At 40.0% G+C, this 20,851-nt stretch overlaps 1 protein-coding gene across 1 annotated transcript in view; it reads left to right on the top strand.

Moving 5' to 3' along the window:
* LOC126469588 (protein anon-73B1) overlaps positions 1–20,851 on the top strand; it is a 35,696-nt gene that overhangs the window by 2,443 nt on the left and 12,402 nt on the right. The gene's annotated exons all lie outside the window — the stretch shown is intronic.

Raw genomic sequence — 20,851 nt, forward strand, 5'->3', positions numbered from 1 at the left:
TTGACGGTAACGCTATGCTATTGGGCGCCTGATTTCCTTATTGCATTGGTCTGCCATCGTTAGCCTCTCGCAACTCCGTCAGTGACATGCTACAAGTTTAAAGTCGCATACCTGCCCTAAAATAATTCTAAAAACCCGCTAAAAAAAATCTCATTTTTTAAAAATTATCTTGTGCATTTAGAATATTGCTTTGTTTCTTTTCATGGATAGCTATCTCGAATTCCTCTAGTAAATCAAGTTTCCTCCCTTTCTTTTCTACATGCAATATTTCTACGTTGTCTTCTATGCTATTAAGGTATGGCCTGTTTCATATATATGGTTCGCAACAGCTGATTTGTCATAATTTCCTAACCTGAACGCATCTTTATGTTCTTTATACCGGATCGCGAATGATCTTCCTGTCTGCCCTATATATTTTGCGTCACAAGTTCTGCACTGAATCTTATAAATTCCCGATCTTTCAAACTTATTTTTCTTCTCGCCAATATCGTGCTTAAGGTTATACCTCACTAGGTTATTAGTCTGAAAAGCTATTTTGACATCGTATGGATTAAAAATATTTGCTATCTTTTGGGAGAGTTTTCCGTAGTATGGCATCGTGATAATTTTCACTTTCTCTCCATCAGGTTTATTCTTTTTGTGCTTATTACTTTTCCGTAACAGTTTTTTAACCATATTTATTCTGGAACCATTATCTCTTTCACTCATAGGTATATTGACTGCCCTATGCACGAGACTACGGAAAGCAGCTTCTTTATAAGCCTGCGGATGGCATGAATCATTCGGGATCACAGCATCAGTCGTAGTTTGTTTTCTATAAATGGAGAACGCATGTTTGTTGCCCTGCTTTTTTAAATTCAGGTCCAGGAACTGTAAACAATTGTCAGTTTCATACTCCACGGTAAATTCTATTTTATTATGTGTGTCGTTGAACTTTTTTACTATTCACTCAATGTCCTCATGGGACATAAAGTTCTAAATTCTGACGACAACATTATGGATAAAATTGTTTATTACAAACGTCATGTAGACGACACTCTGTTACTTGTCTATGGTTTTTAGAATTATTTTAGGGCAGGTATGCGACTTTAAACTTGTAGCATGTCACTGACGGAGTTGCGAGAGGCTAACGATGGCAGACCAATGCAATAAGGAAATCAGGTGCCCAATAGCATAGCGTTACCGTCAAGCACACGGCTGTAACCATGCCACAACACCTATGCACGTCAGTCCAAAACAGCTCCCAAGCCGGCGCAGTGCGACAGCATATCTGGTAGCTATGGGACGGCCATTGACTTGTGTCAACAACTTCAATGTAAGATGAGGACCCACAGTCCAATATACTTTTAATTCTGTTTTACTCTATGGACTTCCTAACTATTTGTGATGGTATTTTGTCTTTTTAGTCCATTTAATTTCATGACATAGACTTTACAACCTGATGATGAGAGCATTGTCTCTTGAAACGCGTTGTTAAAATATATGTATAAGAATCGCGGTTGAATGCTAACAGTGATAACCAATGAGTTTTCCTTTGACATCCTCACAACACTCACAGTTGCATATTTCAAGTATAATAAAACAAAACAATGTAATCTGCTCCATGAAAGTTATAGCCTGTGTGTTCTTGTTCAGTGTGTATGTGCAGTTCATTGAATTCCTTAAGTGAAGTAATACACATATTTATTCATATGTGTACCTCAAAAACAAGGAGGATTTTACGAATTCAAAGTGTTTCTGTGTCCTGAGTTTAGAGCAATCATTAATTTTTCGTTGTGTATTTATGTTGGAATTGTTGGAATATTTTTAGCAGAGCCAATTGGAACTGTCATGTCACCTAAACTTTTTCTTTTTCTTCCCCAGGGCTAAAGCTATATACCACCCACCAAAAAGAAAAAAAATCTTGATTGTGGTGACCCTGATCTGTAGTGCAGACCAAGGTCTAGATTAGGTTAGGTGACAGTTTGGTTGAGAGTTGGAAAAGCCAACGAATGTGAAAGCAGGAAATCTGATTGTGATAAATTTGACTGGTAGCAAAGCCTACTGTTCACATCCATACCATGTAGAAGAATGCAAACTTTTACCTTTTTCAGTCTGAAAAGTGGTTTGATAGTCCTTTACGCTCTCTATCCTGTGCAAACTCAACGTCTTCAAAAAAACTACTGCAACCTTGATCCACTTCAATCTTCTTATTGTACTCCTATCTTGGACTTAGTGTACAGTTTTTGTCCTCCACACTTCCCTCCAGTGCTAGATTGATGATTTCTGGATGTCTCAGAATGTGTCCTGTCAGCTGATGCCATCATTTAGTAAAGTTGTGCCGCAAATTTCTTTTCTCCCCAATTCTAGTCAGTATTTAATTAGTTCCCCAATCTACACAATCTAATCTTCAGCTTTCTTCTGTAGCATCCGATTTCAGGGGCTTCTTTTCTACTCTCTTCTCTTTTTGCCTGAACTGCTTCTTGCTGGTGTATCAGCTCCATACTGTTTCAGTTTCAGAAGAGTTGTTCTTTTGAGAATGCCGTTTAAATGTTCACTCACCAAATTTTACAAGAAGAATCACAATATTCTTGTAGATAAATTGGAGTTCGTTGGGCTTGATGGTACAGCCAACAAGTGGATACTGTCATATCTAACCAAATAAATGCAGAAGGTTATACTTATACAAACGATGTGGCCTAAGGACCTTATTCTGACTGGAGAGAATCACAGCAATACAGTAGCATCTAATTCCACCCATCTACGTTGACACATATCATCAGGAGGGTGTAAATGCCTAGTTCCTGCATATACAATATGGCGACAATGATGTCATTACATACACATGCTTACCAACATGAACGAAAATAAAAATGATGCAATTTCTTGCTCCAAAATTAAAATGAAACTAATGGACAAACTGCGGAAAATTGGGGGTTTAGGGTGGGGACATGCTAAGTATACAATAATAAAAAAAAAAAACCAGCGCATCGTCCTGAAGCAAGGGGGGGGGGGGGGGGGGGGCAAACAACACCACCTACAACTCTGAAAAGTGGAACCAAAACTCCGAAAATTCAAAAAATCCAAGTACCCCATATTCACAGCATGAATTAAGACACTGTCGACCTGCCATAAATATACAGCAGACAAAACATCGCTATTACTATAGGATAAAATTGAAACAAAAATTACTTACCAATAAAAGCCAGTGGTATACAGAGAACTGGAGCCCATCACTGATACTATATGAAAGAAAAGGATCTCTTTTTGTGGTCACATTCTGAGGACACCAGAAACCAGATTATCAAGGAAAATTATTGAGAAACTCTGGAATTTGAAACAACAAGGAGGAATTGACAAACGACATACAATGAAAAGGGTATTTACAGATAAGGAACGACGAAAAGCATCGGAACGAATGAAGAGATACTGGGCCACTCGGAAGGGGAAAATACCAAAGAAGAGGACCAGAAATGATTGACTGAAGTGGTCCAATGAGGCCGTAAAAGCAGAAGAAGAAAAGCCAGCTACCTTAATTCAAAACCATGTTAGCTTGAGGACAACCAAAACTCAAGTGAACCAATACCACACATCAGACTCAGCACATCCACATCCATCACCATAGGGCACTATCAAATATGACATGACATCTAAAAACACAACCAATCCAAAAACACCACACCATAGTGGCATCTCACACCACAAAACCATTATGTCATGGGTCAAAGCAGACAGGTGGAATGGAATGCGTCTGTTGACCCAGAGCCACGAACAGGGTTGCCCAAGGTTCAATCTTAGCTCTACTATTGTTCCTCGTATATTTAAATTATCTTCTGCCTAGCGTACAACAAGCAGAGTTACTTCTTTTTGCACATGGCAGTAGTACTGCAATTAATCGAAGCCCGCGCGTGCAACCCCCCCCCCCCCCCCCCCCAATCTCTCTCTCACACACACACACACACACACACACACACACACACACACACACACACACACACACACACATTTTGGAACCCCTAAAACAACTTAATTCAGTCACATTTGCACTTGGAATCTTGCAAATTGTGGAGAGACAAATCGGTATGTTGACTTATTTTGCACATTTTCATTCAGTAATATATGGAAAAATGTACGGGAGTAACTCATCTTTAAAAAAGTAATTCTTCATTGCTTAAAAATGTGCAGTATGGATAATAAGTGGTTCTCACCCATGATCATCTTGTAGACATCTGTTTAAGGAGCATTATGACTACTAATTCACAGTATATTTATTTCTTCATGAAGTTTGTTGCAAATAATCCACTATAGTTCAAAAGGAACAATGATGTATGTGGTTACAGTACCAGGTAGAGAAAGACTTTCATTATTCCATGTCAAGTTTGTCTTTAGCACAAATAGGGGTGCACAATGCTGCAACAAAAAATTTTGATAACGTACCTGGTGGCATAAAATGTCTGCAGATAGCAAAGTAAAATTTGAACACAAACTAAAAGAGTTTCTCCTTGACAACCCTTCCTATTCTGTAATTTCTATTACTGTAATGTGTGAAAGGTGGGTGGGCAGGAATTAGTAACTCACGTCTTTATATTAAAAAGTAGTTGGCAGGAATTTGTTGTTTGAACATAAAACGACTCCTTCCACATCGTCATTTGTTATGCAAATGATCCAGGGAACATGAAACTAACCAACTGCAAAGCTACACTCAAGACAAATACCTTCAGAAAAAAAAAACTACCTAACACTTAAATTATTTGATGTTAACAAACTTGTCTTCTTTAGGAAGGCTTCTCTTGCTGCTGCCAGTCTATATTTTATATACTCCCATCATTGGCCATCATCAGTTATTTTACTGCCCAAATAGCCAAACCCATGTATTTCTTTTGGTGTCTTGTTTCCTTATCTAATGCCCTCAGCATCATTCCATTACTCATTTTATTTTTGCTGATGTTGGTCTTATATCCTCTTTCCAGGACACTGTCCATTCCATTCAGCTGCTCTTCAAAGTCATTTGCTCTCTCTGACAGAAATACAATGTCACTGGCAAACCTCAAAGTTTTTGTTTCTTTTCCCTGATCTTTAATTCCTACTCCAGTTTTCTGTAGCTTCCTATACTGCTTACTCAGTATAGAGATTGAATATCATCAGGAATGGGCTAAAGCTGTCTCACTCCCTTCTTGACTACTGCTTGCCTTTAATCTCCTTTAACTTGACAAAAACCAAAAGCTGTGAGTCTACTCATTTGCTTTGGCCTGTGATTTCTTCAATATGGCAGACACCCTATTTTAGGCATACACAATATGGTGACCATTACGGCACTCATGACATCCTTGAACAGCGATAAATAACACATGAAATATTTAATTCCAGCAATAGAATGAAACTAATGGGACAACCATGGAAAGTAGGGGGTTTTGGATTGGGGCAAACTAAATGTATAATAATTAGACCACTCAAATCCAAAGGTATTGTAAATTTCACTGGGCACATATGGAGGTAAAACAAAGCCCGCAGTACCTAAAACCAACATTCAGATCATAAAATCAATGATTGATCGAAGCCTTTGCTTACCATGTCTGTCTAAAACAGTCCATGGTACAACAAACCAAAACCCACTCATATAGCTAATAAGACACATAACATAACCAATTATGGTGAACCAGTAGCTGTCATACCTACCAACACAGTTACCAAATGTTAACAAGAAAAATGCTGAAATTCATGAAAACTTGCATCATCGCCAATTTTGATGTACAAAAATAACTATAAACAAAACACACATACTGCATATATAACAATAAAAAAAAACTACAAAACATACTTATGCCCTATCCATGAGTACCAGAAAAATAGAATTTCAAATACAAATGGTGTCCATCAGTCACATTATGCAAAATCAAAATCACTCACTGACACAAACTCTTCCAGTAACAACCTGACACACTCAGCTCACAATGTCAAATGACTCACTAACATAACTAGGAAACAACTTAAAAACATAAATGTTGAACACAAGAGTCCAACAAATACAACAGCACACAATCTATGAACATGAGCTGACTCGAAAACACCCCACTACCATGTTGTCAGTTGTCACACAACACAGTTACGTCACAGGTCAGAGAGAATGGCTGGAATTGCAACTTATTGGATGAAAATTTATCTCTTACAACTGCAATCAGTTTTTTTTTTTTTAGATAACCTTCGGTTTCCTGTATTTTGTCTCTGGTACTTCATCACCCCTATTTGATTTTCTGTTTATAATCCTGTACGCTCCTTGCCAGAAGTCCTGTTCATACTGCCATGAGACTGCAGTAATTCCCACAATACCTAACTTCCACATATCCATTTCCTTTTTGAAATTTTCTTATTTACCTACCTGTTAAGTGGCCGCAAGTGTATTTATGGTGTCGGCAGCTCTTGTGTTGTGTGCGAATGTTGGCAATTCATTGATGTTGGCCGTAGCCAATTGAGTGATCTAATGATTTCTTTTGGCAGAAGATTCTGACATGTCTTCCGTCCAATACAATCAGATGACCTGTAAAATATGTTACAATAATAATAAATACAGTACATTATGTTATACTGATTACTTTTTTTGTATTGATAGGGGCAGAATACTTTTTACTAATCTGGTTACTATGAATTTTAAGGTTTCTTACTGATTTTTGTATTTCCTTTGTGCCAAGTAAGACTGACCTGTGACAAACCCTTAAGCCTAGGATCCACTGGAATGTGACAGTTTGGTTGTGACTTAGGGAAGCACAAAAATAAGATTGCCATAATAGATTGATGTTCAGTGTAGCGTGAGATGTGTGTTCATCATTGCAGTAGGGTAACCTACTTATATGTCTTTCTGATTTTACCAATAATTCCATCAACATGGTTAAATTCAAACCTTAGTTAACAAAGTAACAGCTATCTTTATTTAGGAAATAATAAACGAGAATCTCATTTGCTAGCTGCATCTCACTCAAGATTCTTCATGTTAATTTCTCATGATTCATTGTGTGAACTGTTACCAACAACAATGTGCAACAGAAAAGCCCTTGATGCCATTAGTGTTCTTATACAATTAAGGGATCTAACAATCAGTAGCATAATAATTTATTTGTCCAATGATCATTTTATTAGATTTCTCAGTTTAATACAAGGAAAAACATGTCATATATATACAGACACACAAATGTAAATGCATGTTTGTGATGAGGTAGGACAGGCAGTCTGCCATGGCCTTGGTGAATGAACCATCCCAACATTTATCTGAAGTGATTTAGGAAAACCTAAATCAGTGGCCAGATGGAGCATGAGGTCCCTGGAGGCCATTGCCTTGTATACTTCGAAATACTTACATCAGTGAAGAATAATTATATCTCCATACACACCGAACACACTTGCAGATGTTGGAAAAATGACCATGCCGTACCTCTATTAAATCTCCCTCAGGGTAGGTGAGATGTGCAACTGTTAGATGGTGAAGATCTGGGGTGATTGTTTTGTAAAAACAGCGTAGAATGTGACACGGGTGTTTTAATTATTACTTTATTTATGCATTATTTTTTATTTAGCCCTACTCTGAGTTCTCTAAGTGATCTTTGAATAGTATGTATTATTTGACTGCATTTTAACATAAATGTATGTTAGTCGCTCTTTCATCTCATTGAGAAAATTACTAAGTTTTAGACCATCATAGAAAATACTTTTTAAAGTTTTCATTTGTTTTTCCTTGTTAAGTATGATTACAAACTGGCCTTTATTCTCTGATCATGTATATAACAAATTGATGCACATATTATGTTTCTCTTCATGTATTAGTGAGGTTCAGTAAGGATACCCACACTATTTTTAGCTATTACTGTTATGGCCCAATTTTATAGTTACAAAATTATGTTTGTTACATACATCTGATCCTCAGAAAAAATTGCTATAGATAATAATTTAATATACATAGGAGTAGTATATCACCATAAGGCGCAATAGCTGTTACACACTGATTAGTGGACTTCTAAGGGCATGACATTTTCTTTGCTTGTGTCTTTGCTTGTTCCTTGTCAATAGACAATAAATATTCATCTGTAAGAACTGTGTTTTTTGTGTATTGTGACAACGGATTTTCATCTTGAAGCTGAAGTTCATGCTATATGTTGTTATGTTCATTGTCAATTTAATACATACTGCCCAATTGTAAACATTCCTTGTCTCCTCAGCTAGAAGTTCCCAAGTTCTACCAAGGATGTTAATGTTGTTAATTAAGTTTGTATGACAGCCACAAGTTGTGATGAATACTCTTTGCCTGGAAGTCACTCAGTTTAACAAGAACAGTGACAGAAACTGTGGAATTTACAGTTCAAAGTAGTTGACTGATTTCATTGCCAATGTCATATCAATCAGCCAACTACTTCGAGCTGTAAATTCCACTTTATGACAATACACTTGTTAAATTGAGTGAAATCAGTCAATAAAGAATATTAATTGTGACTTGTGGCTGTTCTACAAACAATTTCAAGAGCCACTGTTCTCCCTGCAAGAAATGCCTATTTTTGTATAATTTTTCTCTCACCAACAAATATCTCCATGCCACACATTGCCCAAAAAAAAAAAAAAAAGAAAGGTAGGGTGATAGTAGCATACCTTTTGCACCCTAATTTCTAGGCATGACTGAACCGTTCATTTCCTTACATACCTTGGACTTTGCCATGGTGGGATGGCTTGTGTACCTCAATGATAGCTATAAGATAGGAGCAACTGCGACAGAGTAGTAGCTGCTGAGAGGACAGACAAATGTGTGATCCCTGAAGAGGTAGTCGCCTTATCAGTAGCTTCAGAGCCAACAGTTTGGCTGATAGACTGATCTGGCTGTATAAATTCAACCAACATGGCCTAGCTGTGCTGATACTGTGAACAGCTGAAAGCAAGGGGAAAATATAGCTGTAATCTTTCCTGGAGACATGTAGCATTGCTGTATGGTTAAATCCTCTTCGGTAAAATATTCTGGATGTAAAATAGTCCCCTGTTCCTATCTCTGGCAAGGGACTACCCGGAAGGATGTCATCAGGACAAGCAAAACTGACATTCTATGGGATGGAGTGTGGAATGTTGTCTTAACCAGACAATCAGTGTGCAAAATATAAAAAAGGAAATGAATAGTTTGAAGTAGGGTAAAATAGGGATTAGTGAAGGTGGATGGCAGGATGAACAGGACTTGTGGTCAGGTGAGTACTGGCTGGCCAATTGTTTAACTCCTCATACAGAAATGGAACATTCGTGTGACAAAGAGGGACTTAAGTCATTGTTGTTGTTGGTATTATTGTGGTCTTCAGTCCTGAGACTGGTTTGATGCAGCTCTCCATGCTACTCTATCCTGTGCAAGCTTCTTCATCTCCCAGTACCTACTGCAACCTACATCCTTCTGAATCTGCTTAGTGTATTCATCTCTTGGTCTTCCTCTACGATTTTTACCCTCCACGCTGCCCTCCAATGCTAAATTTGTGATCCCTTGATGCCTCAAAACATGTCCTACCATCCGATCCCTTCTTCTAGTCAAGTTGTGCCACAAACTTCTCTTCTCCCCAATCCTATTCAATACCTCCTCATTAGTTACGTGATCTACCCACCTTATCTTCAGCATTCTTCTGTAGCTTCTATTCTCTTCTTGTCCAAACTAGTTATCGTCCATGTTTCACTTCCATACATGGCTACACTCCATACAAATACTTTCAGAAACGACTTCCTGACACTCAAATCTATACTCGATGTTAACAAATTTCTCTTCTTCAGAAATGCTTTCCTTGCCATTGCCAGTCTACATTTTATATCCTCTCTACTTCGACCATCATCAGTTATTTTACTCCCTAAATAGCAAAACTCCTTCACTACTTTAAGTGTCTCATTCCCTAATCTAATTCCCTCAGCATCACCCGATTTAATTTGACTACATTCCATTATTCTCGTTTTGCTTTTGTTGATGTTCATCTTATATCCTCCTTTCAAGACACTGTCCATTCCGTTCAACTGCTCTTCCAAGTCCTTTGCTGTCTGACAGAATTACAATGTCATCGGCGAACCTCAAAGTTTTTACTTCTTCTCCATGAATTTTAATACCTACTCCGAATTTTTCTTTTGTTTCCTTTACTGCTTGCTCGATATACAGATTGAATAACATCGGGGAGAGACTACAACCCTGTCTCACTCCTTTCCCAACCACTGCTTCCCTTTCATGCCCCTTGACTCTTATAACTGCCATCTGGTTTCTGTACAAATTGTAAATAGCCTTTCGCTTCCTGTATTTTACCCCTGCCACCTTCAGAATTTGAAAGAGAGTATTCCAGTTAACATTATCAAAAGCTTACTCTAAGTCTACAAATGCTAGAAACGTAGGTTTGCCTTTTTTTAATCTTTCTTCTAAGATAAGTCGTAAGGTTAGTATTGCCTCACGTGTTCCACCATTTCTACGGAATCCAAACTGATCTTCCCCGAGGTCCGCTTCTACCAGTTTTTCCATTCGTCTGTAAATAATTCGCGTTAGTATTTTGCAGCTGTGACTTATTAAACTGATAGTTCGGTAATTTTCACATCTGTCAACACCTGCTTTCTTTGGGATTGGAATTATTATATTCTTCTTGAAGTCTGAGGGTATTTCTCCTGTCTCGTACATCTTGCTCACCAGATGGTAGAGTTTTGTCATGACTGGCTCTCCCAAGGCCGCCAGTAGTTCTAATGGAATGTTGTCTACTCCCGGGGCCTTGTTTCGACTCAGGTCTTTCAGTGCTCTGTCAAACTCTTCACGCAGTATCTTATCTCCCATTTCGTCTTCATCTACATCCTCTTCCATTTCCATAATATTGTCCTCAAGCACATCGCCCTTGTATAAACCCTCTATATACTCCTTCCACCTTTCTGCCTTCCCTTCTTTGCTTAGAACTGGGTTGCCATCTGAGTTCTTGATATTCATACAAGTGGTTCTCTTCTCTCCAAAGGTCTCTTTAATTTTCCTGTAGGCAGTATCTATCTTACCCCTAGTGAGACAAGCCTCTACATCCTTACATTTGTCCTTGGTATAACAATATATTAAACAGAGTTCACTGAAAAATCCATTTGAAAGTGCTGTCTTGGTGAGGACTGGTATCAGGTCTTTACAAAATGAAATCTCTGTCTTCCTTTGAAGAAAGCTGAGCACCTTCAGAAGTTCACAAAGAATGGTACATCAATTTGTACTTTATACATTCATTCAGTGAACTGAATGATTTGCACTAAATATGCGAACTAAAAGATAATGGGAAAACATGCTTTGTCTAAAATTCTGATGAGCCTCGGTTTGGCAGTAACCTAACTACATTAAGAGGTCAAGCCAGTGAATGGCATCTCTGCTGGATCAGGTTGGGAATCGACAACTGTTTTGGTCTGCGTTGCTGCAGATGACACTTATTTGGCACCATTAATCATATACAAGAGAGGTTTGTGGACTTTGAGTAATAACTAACCAGGGACACTTCATACTGCTTCTACAAATTAGTAAAAGGAGGAGCCTAAGTTTTATCAGTAGTTCACTACATCTTTTATCTTTCACATTCAGAAATATCATATAAATCACCCATTACCCAGTAAGTATCGTTTATATATTTGATGGGAATGATAGCCATGTCAGTCTAATGTAAATGGCTGTATAAAGCAACATTCATTTAGTGTGCTTGCTGAGTCATTACCTGACAAACTACAACCTTCTGACAAATTTATGTTTGGCCCTGTTAAAACCGAAAAGAAAAAAAACTTATACACACATTTTTGTGTTTGTGTGCTGACAAGGAGTATGTTAAGTACCACCTCATTTTTAATGTTATTTGATAAATTCCTTTCAAAAATTGCTTATTTTGGAATTTTTATTACATGTTGGTTGGGGAATTGTAAAAACTGGTATCAGTCAGGAAAGGAACAGTGTTGGTTTACAGTTACCTCTACTGGCAAATTCATACCCAGTCCACACTTTGAGATTGCAGTTTTTATTTATGAGGTAAATTTGAACACATGGAGTAAATATAAACTTACTATGTCAGACTCAATGGATTAATGAATCCAAGAGCAGAGTTCATATTTCAAACCTCTTATACATTAAAATTGCAAAAATACTCATTTAAATTTAGAAAATTATTAATTACTTGAAATCATAGTCGAAACTTAGTAAATCGTTTCCAGTTACCCCTGAACCTTCACTTTGCAGAGGAATGTGCACTGGTTAGAGTGCCGGTCCAGCATACTGTTTTAATCAGCAAGTAAGTTTCAAATCGCCATATACTCTGCTGCAGAGTGGAAATTCATTCTGGAACCGAGTGAGGTGGTGCAGTGGTTAGACACTGGACTCGCATTCGGGAGGACGACGGTTCAATCCCGCGTCCGGCCATCCTGATTTAGGTTTTCCATGATTTCCCTAAATCGCTCCAGGCAAATGCCAGGATGGTTCCTTTCAAGGGGCACGGCCGAGTTCCTTCCCCGTCCTTCCCTAATCCGATGAGACCGATGACCTCGCTGTCTGGTCTCCTTCCCCGAAACAACCAACCACCCATTCTGGAAATAATTCCTTCTGTGGCTGTGCCAGGTCTCTGCAATATCCTTCCTTCCAGGAGTACTAGTCCTCCAAGTTTCGCTAAAGTCCTGTGAAGTCTGTAAGGTAGGAGATGAGGTACTGGTGAAAGTAAAACTGTGAGGATAGGTAGTGAGTTGTGCGTGGGTTGCTCAATCAATGGAGTGCTTGCTTGCGAAAGGTAATAGTCTCGAATTAGTCCTGGTCTGGCACACAGTTCCAATCTTACGGAAGTTTCATGTCAGTGCACACTTGGCTGGAGAATGAAAATTCATTCTATGTGCAAGTTTCCTTAGATTTCAAATGTTTCCACAGTGGCCTATGCTGTTAGGGCACACCCATCAACGATGACAGTCCATTCCTGAGAAAAGAGTATTTAGTTAGCATTTCAGCTACCTTCGGTACTGTTTGAGATTAATGATTTGCATGCTGACATCCTGTTTCACTCTGGTTAATTCCTCCTTCAGAATCAGCACACATCTTGTGCCAGCTATACTCAGTACATACTCAACAGACATGTAAACAGAACACTTACTCTTTGAACAGAACAGTAGTATTATATAGGACAGCTGCCAACAGCAAAAGTGAAAAATAGCTTTACAATTCGCTCTCGAAGTCTCTGTCAGCAGTGTCATATGGTTTTTATTTTTCAGTGAAGTTTTTTAATTTTTCATTATTATTGCTGAGGAATTTTCACTAAATTACTTGTGTTCTTGGACATAAATTATGAAATATAAATGTGAGGTCCAACAACTGAAGTTAACATTTATAGCATATCAGTACTACAGAAAATAATTGTACGTCATATGGTGTTAATGGCTAACTTATATAGCCTATCATTAATACAGAAAATAATTGTACAGATGTCCTGGAACAGCACCTAACTTTATTATTTTTCTTTTTATCTTCTTGAGTACATAGGTACAAAGAGATATTCAATGGGACTTCAGAAAATAAGCTTCACATTATTATTTCAGGCTTTCAAGAGAGACACAAGACACTGTTTTTAAACGTAACAACTGGGTGGCTGCTTAAAAGTTTAACGGGATAGTAATTTGTGATACTCTTTCAGGTCTCCAGCTGTAACATATTGTCATCTGGACACAATATTTCGGCAGTCCATCTGGCCGCCGTCTTCAGGTGAGAAGGCTGTCGCACTAACTAGCGGGAACTGAAATCAAACATGCCGCAGCAACTCCTTTATACACCAACCATAGTTCCACTGCATGTGTGCAGACGTAACTGCCCCCTAGAGCAAAACACAACAGTGCTACGGTGGCGAAAGCGATACATCAATATCGAACACTATTGACAGCTTTTGATGACTGAAACAAAGACAGTTGTTTCTTAATGTCAAACAAAACAGGGTCCTAACTCTTACTTAAAGGATACCCCTTATCTCTGTTTATAATATTGACAGATCTGACAGTGTTCTTAAAAAACTTCAACCTGGTGCTGCAGTCCTGCAGAGATTGTACGGTGTGCCTAAGGTACACAAGCAAGAAGTTCCTCTTTGGCCTATTGTTAGCAATTTGGGCACTCCCACTTATAACTTAGCCAAGTATTAAGCGTCCATTCGCAGTCCCCATGTTGGAAAATGCGAACGCCATATTTCCAATTCTGTGGGTTTTATTCAGCATTTGAAGTCTTTTTGTCTCACTCTTATAGATTTGCTCGTTAGTTTTGATGTTGTGTCTCTGTTTACCAGAGTTCCTCTTGAAGATTCTTTGCAGTTAATTGGTGAAAAATTGGATGAAGAAACAACTAAGCTTTGTCACCATGTGTTGATGTCGACATACTTTTTATTTAATGACAAATACTTTGAACAAACTGACGAAGTGGCTATGGCGAGTCCGTTACCCCCCATAGTTGCCAATTTGTTTATGGAAGATTTTGAGGACGTGGCGCTGAAAACGGTGTTCTTAAAACAACCTGTTTCTGGAGATACATTGACGGTACGTTTATGGTATGACCACATGGGAGGGATGGCTTTGATCATTTTAATTGTCTGCATCCCAGTATTAAGTTCATGATGGAAGTTGAAAAGCATGGAAAACTTCCATTTTGACATGTCTTGGTGTACAGGAGGGATTATGGGACATTAGCACATAGTGTTTATTGTAAGCCCAGGTAGATGGACCGATACCTTCATGCATCAAGTTGTCATCCATCATACCAACGCAATGGGGCCCTACATACATTGGTAAACAGAGCTTACACCATCTCAGATGCAGATAGTCTGACACAAGAACTGGATCATCTAAAAGCTGTCTTCAAGCACAATGGCTATACTGACAATCAGATCCGTCATGCTCTACAGATTGGACCTTCGTGGGAACCAACAGAAGACACAAGCAAATTTGTGGCATTCCTACCTTTTGCAGCAAGCATATCTTCAAAAATAGGAAGATATTTAAAGCAATTTGATATTACATGTATTCTGTCAGCCAGCTAACACCAGAACTCTGGTGGGCTCAGTGAAGGATGATTTGGGTTTGAGAAAGCCCAGGGTCTACAAGATTTCCTGCCATTGCGGGAAAGCCTATATTGGACAAATGATTCGTACAGTCCAGGATCTCTGCATGGAGCATCATCACCACACGTGTTTATTTCAGCCAGAGAAATCTGTAGTGATGGAACATTGTCTTACTGAAGGACGTGAGATGATGTACAATGAGACACATGTGGTTGCCCCTGCGTCGCAGCATTGGAACTGTGTAGTGAAAGAAGCCATTGAAATCCAGCTATCTGACAGTATTGTAAACAGAGATAAGGGGTATCCTTCACGTAAGAGTTGGGACCCTGGTTTGTTTGACATTAGGAAACAACGGTCTTTGTTTCAGTCATCAAAAGCTGTCAATAGTGTTTGATATCGATTTATTGTTTCCGCTCGCTTTCACCATTAGTGCGCTGTTGTGCCTTGCGCTAGAGGGCAGTTATGTTTGTGCAAGTGCGTTGGACTCATAGTCAGTGTATGAAGAAGCTGCTGCGGCATGTTTGATTTCAGTTCCGGCGAGTTAGTGCAATGGCCTTCTCACCTGAAGATGGTGGCCAGGTGGACTGCCGAAATAGTGTGTCTGGATGACAATATGTTCCCGCTGGAGTCCTGACAAATCACATAATCACTGGTTCTTTGTAAACAATGATTGGAAATGCTCTACTCATTGTTCAATTCCTCTAGAATAGAAATCCATTTCTTGGTCATGGAGCCAATCAAGAACTGCTGTATGAATTCATTGTTGGAAAATTGTCCTAAATGGTAGATGACACTCCTTCCTGATGAGCGTCAGCCACATCTGTGTAGCCTTGGTTAAATAGAGGTAGTTGGTACTATTTCACTATGGCTGGACGTGACATTGCATTTGATCCATATATTGCCAGAATTTCACATCCAGTCTGTGTACAGTTTAGGTTTCTGCCCATAAGAATTTTACAGTCCCAAGTACTTCACCTCTGGAGGATATTTCCAGTTGCTATGCCATTCAGCTCCATGTTGTGATGCAGCAGTTATCCATGCCACAGCAGAACTGTCCCTGCAATAAACCTAGAACATGTACTCACTTCTGACAATGTGCTACGCGTCCGGGAAGTTTCATGTCAGTGCACACTTGGCTGGAGAATGAAAATTCATTCTATGTGCAAGTTTCCTTAGATTTCAAATGTTTCCACAGTGGCCTATGCTGTTGGGGCACACCCATCAACGATGAGAGTCCATTCCTGAGAAAAGAGTATTTAGTTAGCATTTCAGCTACCTTCGGTACTGTTTGAGATTAATGATTTGCATGCTGACATCCTGTTTCACTCTGGTTAATTCCTCCTTCAGTGGGATGATGTTGATGTGTAAGTTACTTTCGTAAGTCCTTATGTGTACCAAGTCAAATTATGCATGAAATTATGTTACAGGGATAAAAGGTTATCTACAACTTGTAAAAAGACCAAACTGCAATTATTAGAGTTGAATGACCTGAAAGGGAAGCAGTAATTACGAAGGGAGTGATGCAGACTTTTATCCTTTCCATAGTGTTATTCAATCTGTATATTGAACGAGCTGTAAAGGAAACCAAAAAGAAATTTTGAAAAAGGAATTAAACTTTGAGGTTTGTTGAAGATGGCCTACTTCAATCAGAGTTGCCAAAATATTTATAAGATCAATGAAATGGACTTGGAGACTCTTGAAAAGAGATTATGAGATGAACATTTATGAGACGGAAAGCATGAGGACCCTTGTCAAAAATGTTGCGTTCTGAGTTACTGAGATTACTATGTTCAGCATTAAACCAATTAAGTTAGCCCAAAACTGAGAGAAATTAGTGAAACCTGTGCTGTTTCCATTTAGGAAAATATTGGTATTGTTATTCTATGTTGTGGCCAGCTGCAAACTAGCAACATCTGTAGGCATTTATAACTGTAATACAAAAAGTGAGCCTCTGTCTTGTTTGGAATTAGTGTATTCACATAATGTTCTTTTATACAAAACTACTCTGAGCTGCTTAAAATACCTCTAAAAACTAGAAAATGCTATTTTGTGAAGCATTGCATACACATCTGTGAGATTTTGAAAAAGGGTCCCCTTGTTGAGCCAATGTTACTTTCCAATTATGACAAGAGATCCGTTTTCAGGAGACTGACAAATGTAAATGGAATGAGGCTAACAATTCAAAGCCCCTCCCAGCCGCACCTCATGGTTTCACGTACAGAAGATGGTCAGTCCTTTGCTACGGTTAATCAGTTTAGTATTCAGAAGGGTGTTGCTGCAGTTGCCGGCCTTGTGAAATCTTGCTATCGTTTATGCAATGGTACTTTGCCTTTGGAAGCTGATCGTGATTCTCAAGCACAACAACTGCTTGCAGCTTCAGTCCTCTGCGGCTATCCTGTTCATGTCGTGGCCCATTGAATGCTGAAATCTTTCATGATGTTATTTACACTAGGCTGCTCGATGGTCTAACCAAGGGAGAAATACAAACCTGCCTCTCTGATCAGGGTGTCACTGCAGTCCATTGGCTGATGAAAAAGGTTGATGCATCCTGTGAGTACCCACATGCACTCTTTTTTTTCTCATGTTCGATAGAGTAGTGCTTCCATCGAAGATCAAAGCAAGCTATGAAGTCATCACAGTCTGGCTGTAAATGGTGAACCCAATGTGCTGCTACCAATGTCACTGCTACAACCACACTCGAATCTCTTGTCGAAACCCAGCCAAATGTGTTACTTGTGGTAGAAATGCTCAAGGGCTTCCTCCATCTTCCTGTTATATAAATTGAAATGGCAACCGTGCATCCTCCTCTAGAGAATGTCCTGTGCATCTTGATGAGTGGTCCATCCAGATCTGGGGGAAAGAAAAAGTGTGCCCTACCCTGTCACTCACAAGTTGTTGGTTGTCACAAGCACTGCATTTTACCATCTGGCACTTACAGAACCAGTTTTGCTACATCTCGCTTCACAAAGGACATGGCCATGCACACTCGCGACCTCAAATTCAGCACCGCGGCTGTAAAATCGCCCAGTGTCATGGTAGCATCCCCTTCTCCTTCTCCACCAGCTGTGCAACACGCCACCAAATTATCGCCTCTCACTGCGAAATTATCTGCTACACAACCAGCATGTCAGACAGGATGGAAAGAATACTCTTGCAAAGACTTTTACTTTCCTCCAGGCAACAAACATCTGAATCTTCATCTACCAACCACAAAGGCTCCAAGAAATCAAACAAAGGCAAACGGTCTTCTCCTTCACTGACTCGGAGATCCTCTTGAACAGTGTCGCTGTGTTATACCGTTACCCAGCCAACAGCTGTGTCAACGGGCCAATCATTTTTCTGCTCTCATATCTACAGATTGATGGAGAGAGAATGCCAACGTCTCTGTAGATCTCATGGAGCTGGATCCTTCGGCCTCTGTGCCTTGTAGCACAGTCTTCGAAGGCTGACATTTGGCAGCTGCTGAGGTGACACCCCTTCATTTTTTCCCTCCTCCCCTTTCCTTGTCATGACTGTACTCCAGTGGAAGGTTCGCGGCATTACATCCAATGGCTGCTCTTGGAATTGAAGGACCCACTTGTTCTCTGCCTCTAGGAAACAAAATTGCGTCCTTACAACTGCTTTGACTTCTCACATGTCTTTCTGGTCCATTTTGACCTTCCCTCTGAGGACGGCATTCCATCTCATGGGGGAGTCATGCTACTCATCCTGGAGGCTTTACTCCCCTCTGGCGACCTTCAATGAACAACATTTCACCAGTTGTGATGACCACGTAGAATACCTTGCAAACATTATCCTTAATGCTGCACAATGTTCCATCACTTGCATTTCCGAGGCCCTTGGTGGACTGAGGTGTGCAGCAACGCAGTTCATGCACAAAGACGTGCTTTCCGTGTTTTTAACTGTCATCTTGTGATGGTGGACTGCGTTTGTTATAAACAGTTGCATGGACAATGTCATCGCATTCTTTGGGATAGCAAAAAAGCTAGCTGGATTTCATTTAATAGTTCTTTGAACAGTTGCACTTCCTCTTCTGTTGTGTAGGCCAGCCTCAAACGGCTCTCTGGGACCAACGTCCATTCTCCATTTTCCAGCCTGACCATAGCAGATGATGTCATATTGGACCGTATTGCTGTCTTCAACACCTTGAACCACTATTTTGCGGAGATTTCGAGCTTCACCCTCTATTACCCTGCCTTCCTCCATCGGAAACAAGTGGAGGCGGCTCAGGTGATACCCTTCTCCTCTCAGAATCGTGAATGTTACAATGCCACCTTTACTATGCGGAAACTAGATCATGCTCTCACTTCCTTCCAATCTTCCGCCCAAGGCTCGGACGATATTCACATTCAGATATTGCAACACCTTTCTCTTGCGGGCAAGCACTTTCTCCTTCATATGTACAGTTGCATCTGGGCAGACGGCACATTTCCCAGACACTGGTGTGAAGCCACTGTCATATCCATACCTAAGCCCAGTAAGGGAAAACTGCTTCCTTCTAGCTACCACCCCATTTCTCTCACCAGTTGTGTTTGCAATGTGATGGAACATATGATTAATGCCAGGCTGCTATGGTGGCTCAAGTCTCGCAATCTACTAACCACTGCACAGTGTAGATTTCTAGCACGCCATTCTGCAGTTGACTATCTCATCACTTTGTCCTCCCATGTAATGAATGGTTTTATGTGGAAATACCAGAGTGTGGCTGTGGTTTTTGATTCTGAGAAAGCCTACACCACCTGCTGGAGGACTAGTATCCTCTGTACTCTCCACGAGTGGCGCTTCTGAGGCCACCTCCTCCTTTCCTTTAGGAATTTTAAACTGTCTTGTTGGACACCTTTATCCAGAAAAAGGTTTACCTGACATATCCAACTCCCTTTTCATTGACGATTTTGCGATCTATTGCTATTGGACTTGTCTCCTTGAGCGGCGTCTTCAATGATATCTCGATCGTTACTCGTGGAGCGTCAACAATGGCTTTCAATTTTCCACTGACAAAACCGTTTGTACAGATTTCTGGTGGTGCAGTGGGTTTCTTCCACTGTCTTCACATCTTGGGCCTGTTGCTCTTCCGTTCATTGAAATTGTGAAATTCTTGGGGCTCACGCTCAATAGGAAACTTTCTTGGTCCTCCCAAGTGTCTTACCTGGCCGCCCGCTGTACTCAGTCCATCAGTGTCCTGTGTTTCCTCAGTGGTACTTCCTGGGGAATGGATCGAACTACCCTCCTCCATTTGTACTGGTCCCTTGTTTGTTTGAAACTAGACTATGGGTGTTTTGTTGTGCATCTACGCATCTTACACTGTCTAAATACAGTCCACCATCGTGGTATCCGTTCGGCCAGTGGTGCCTTTTACACTAGCCCGGTTGAGAGTATGTATGCAGAAGCTGCCAAACTATCGCTGTCGTACCGATGTAATGTTCTACTCAGTATGCCAAGCAACCCACCCTATGCCGCCTCCTTTGATGACTCCCATGACCTCCAGTATGGGACGCATCCCTCTCCTGTTACCTCCTGGAGTTTGCTTTCGGCTATTGCTCCAGCAGCTTAAATTCATGCTACTTGCTACTTTCCCATTGGTTGTGGATCTTTCACCACCTTGGCTTCATGCAGCGATCCCTGATCGCCTGAGACTTGATTCGCTTCCTAAGGACACTCCAGACTCACTCTATTGCTGTAAGTTTCTCAACCTTTGCACAGAACTTCACAACAGTACCTTTGTATATACTGATGGCTCTTAGACTGGCCGTGATGTTGGACGTGCATTCATCATTGGCACTGACCATTTTCGGTATCAGCTTCCAGAACACTGCTTAGTATTTACA

This window comes from Schistocerca serialis, chromosome 3 (genome assembly GCF_023864345.2).
Source record: "Schistocerca serialis cubense isolate TAMUIC-IGC-003099 chromosome 3, iqSchSeri2.2, whole genome shotgun sequence".
Lineage (NCBI taxonomy): Eukaryota > Metazoa > Arthropoda > Insecta > Orthoptera > Acrididae > Schistocerca > Schistocerca serialis.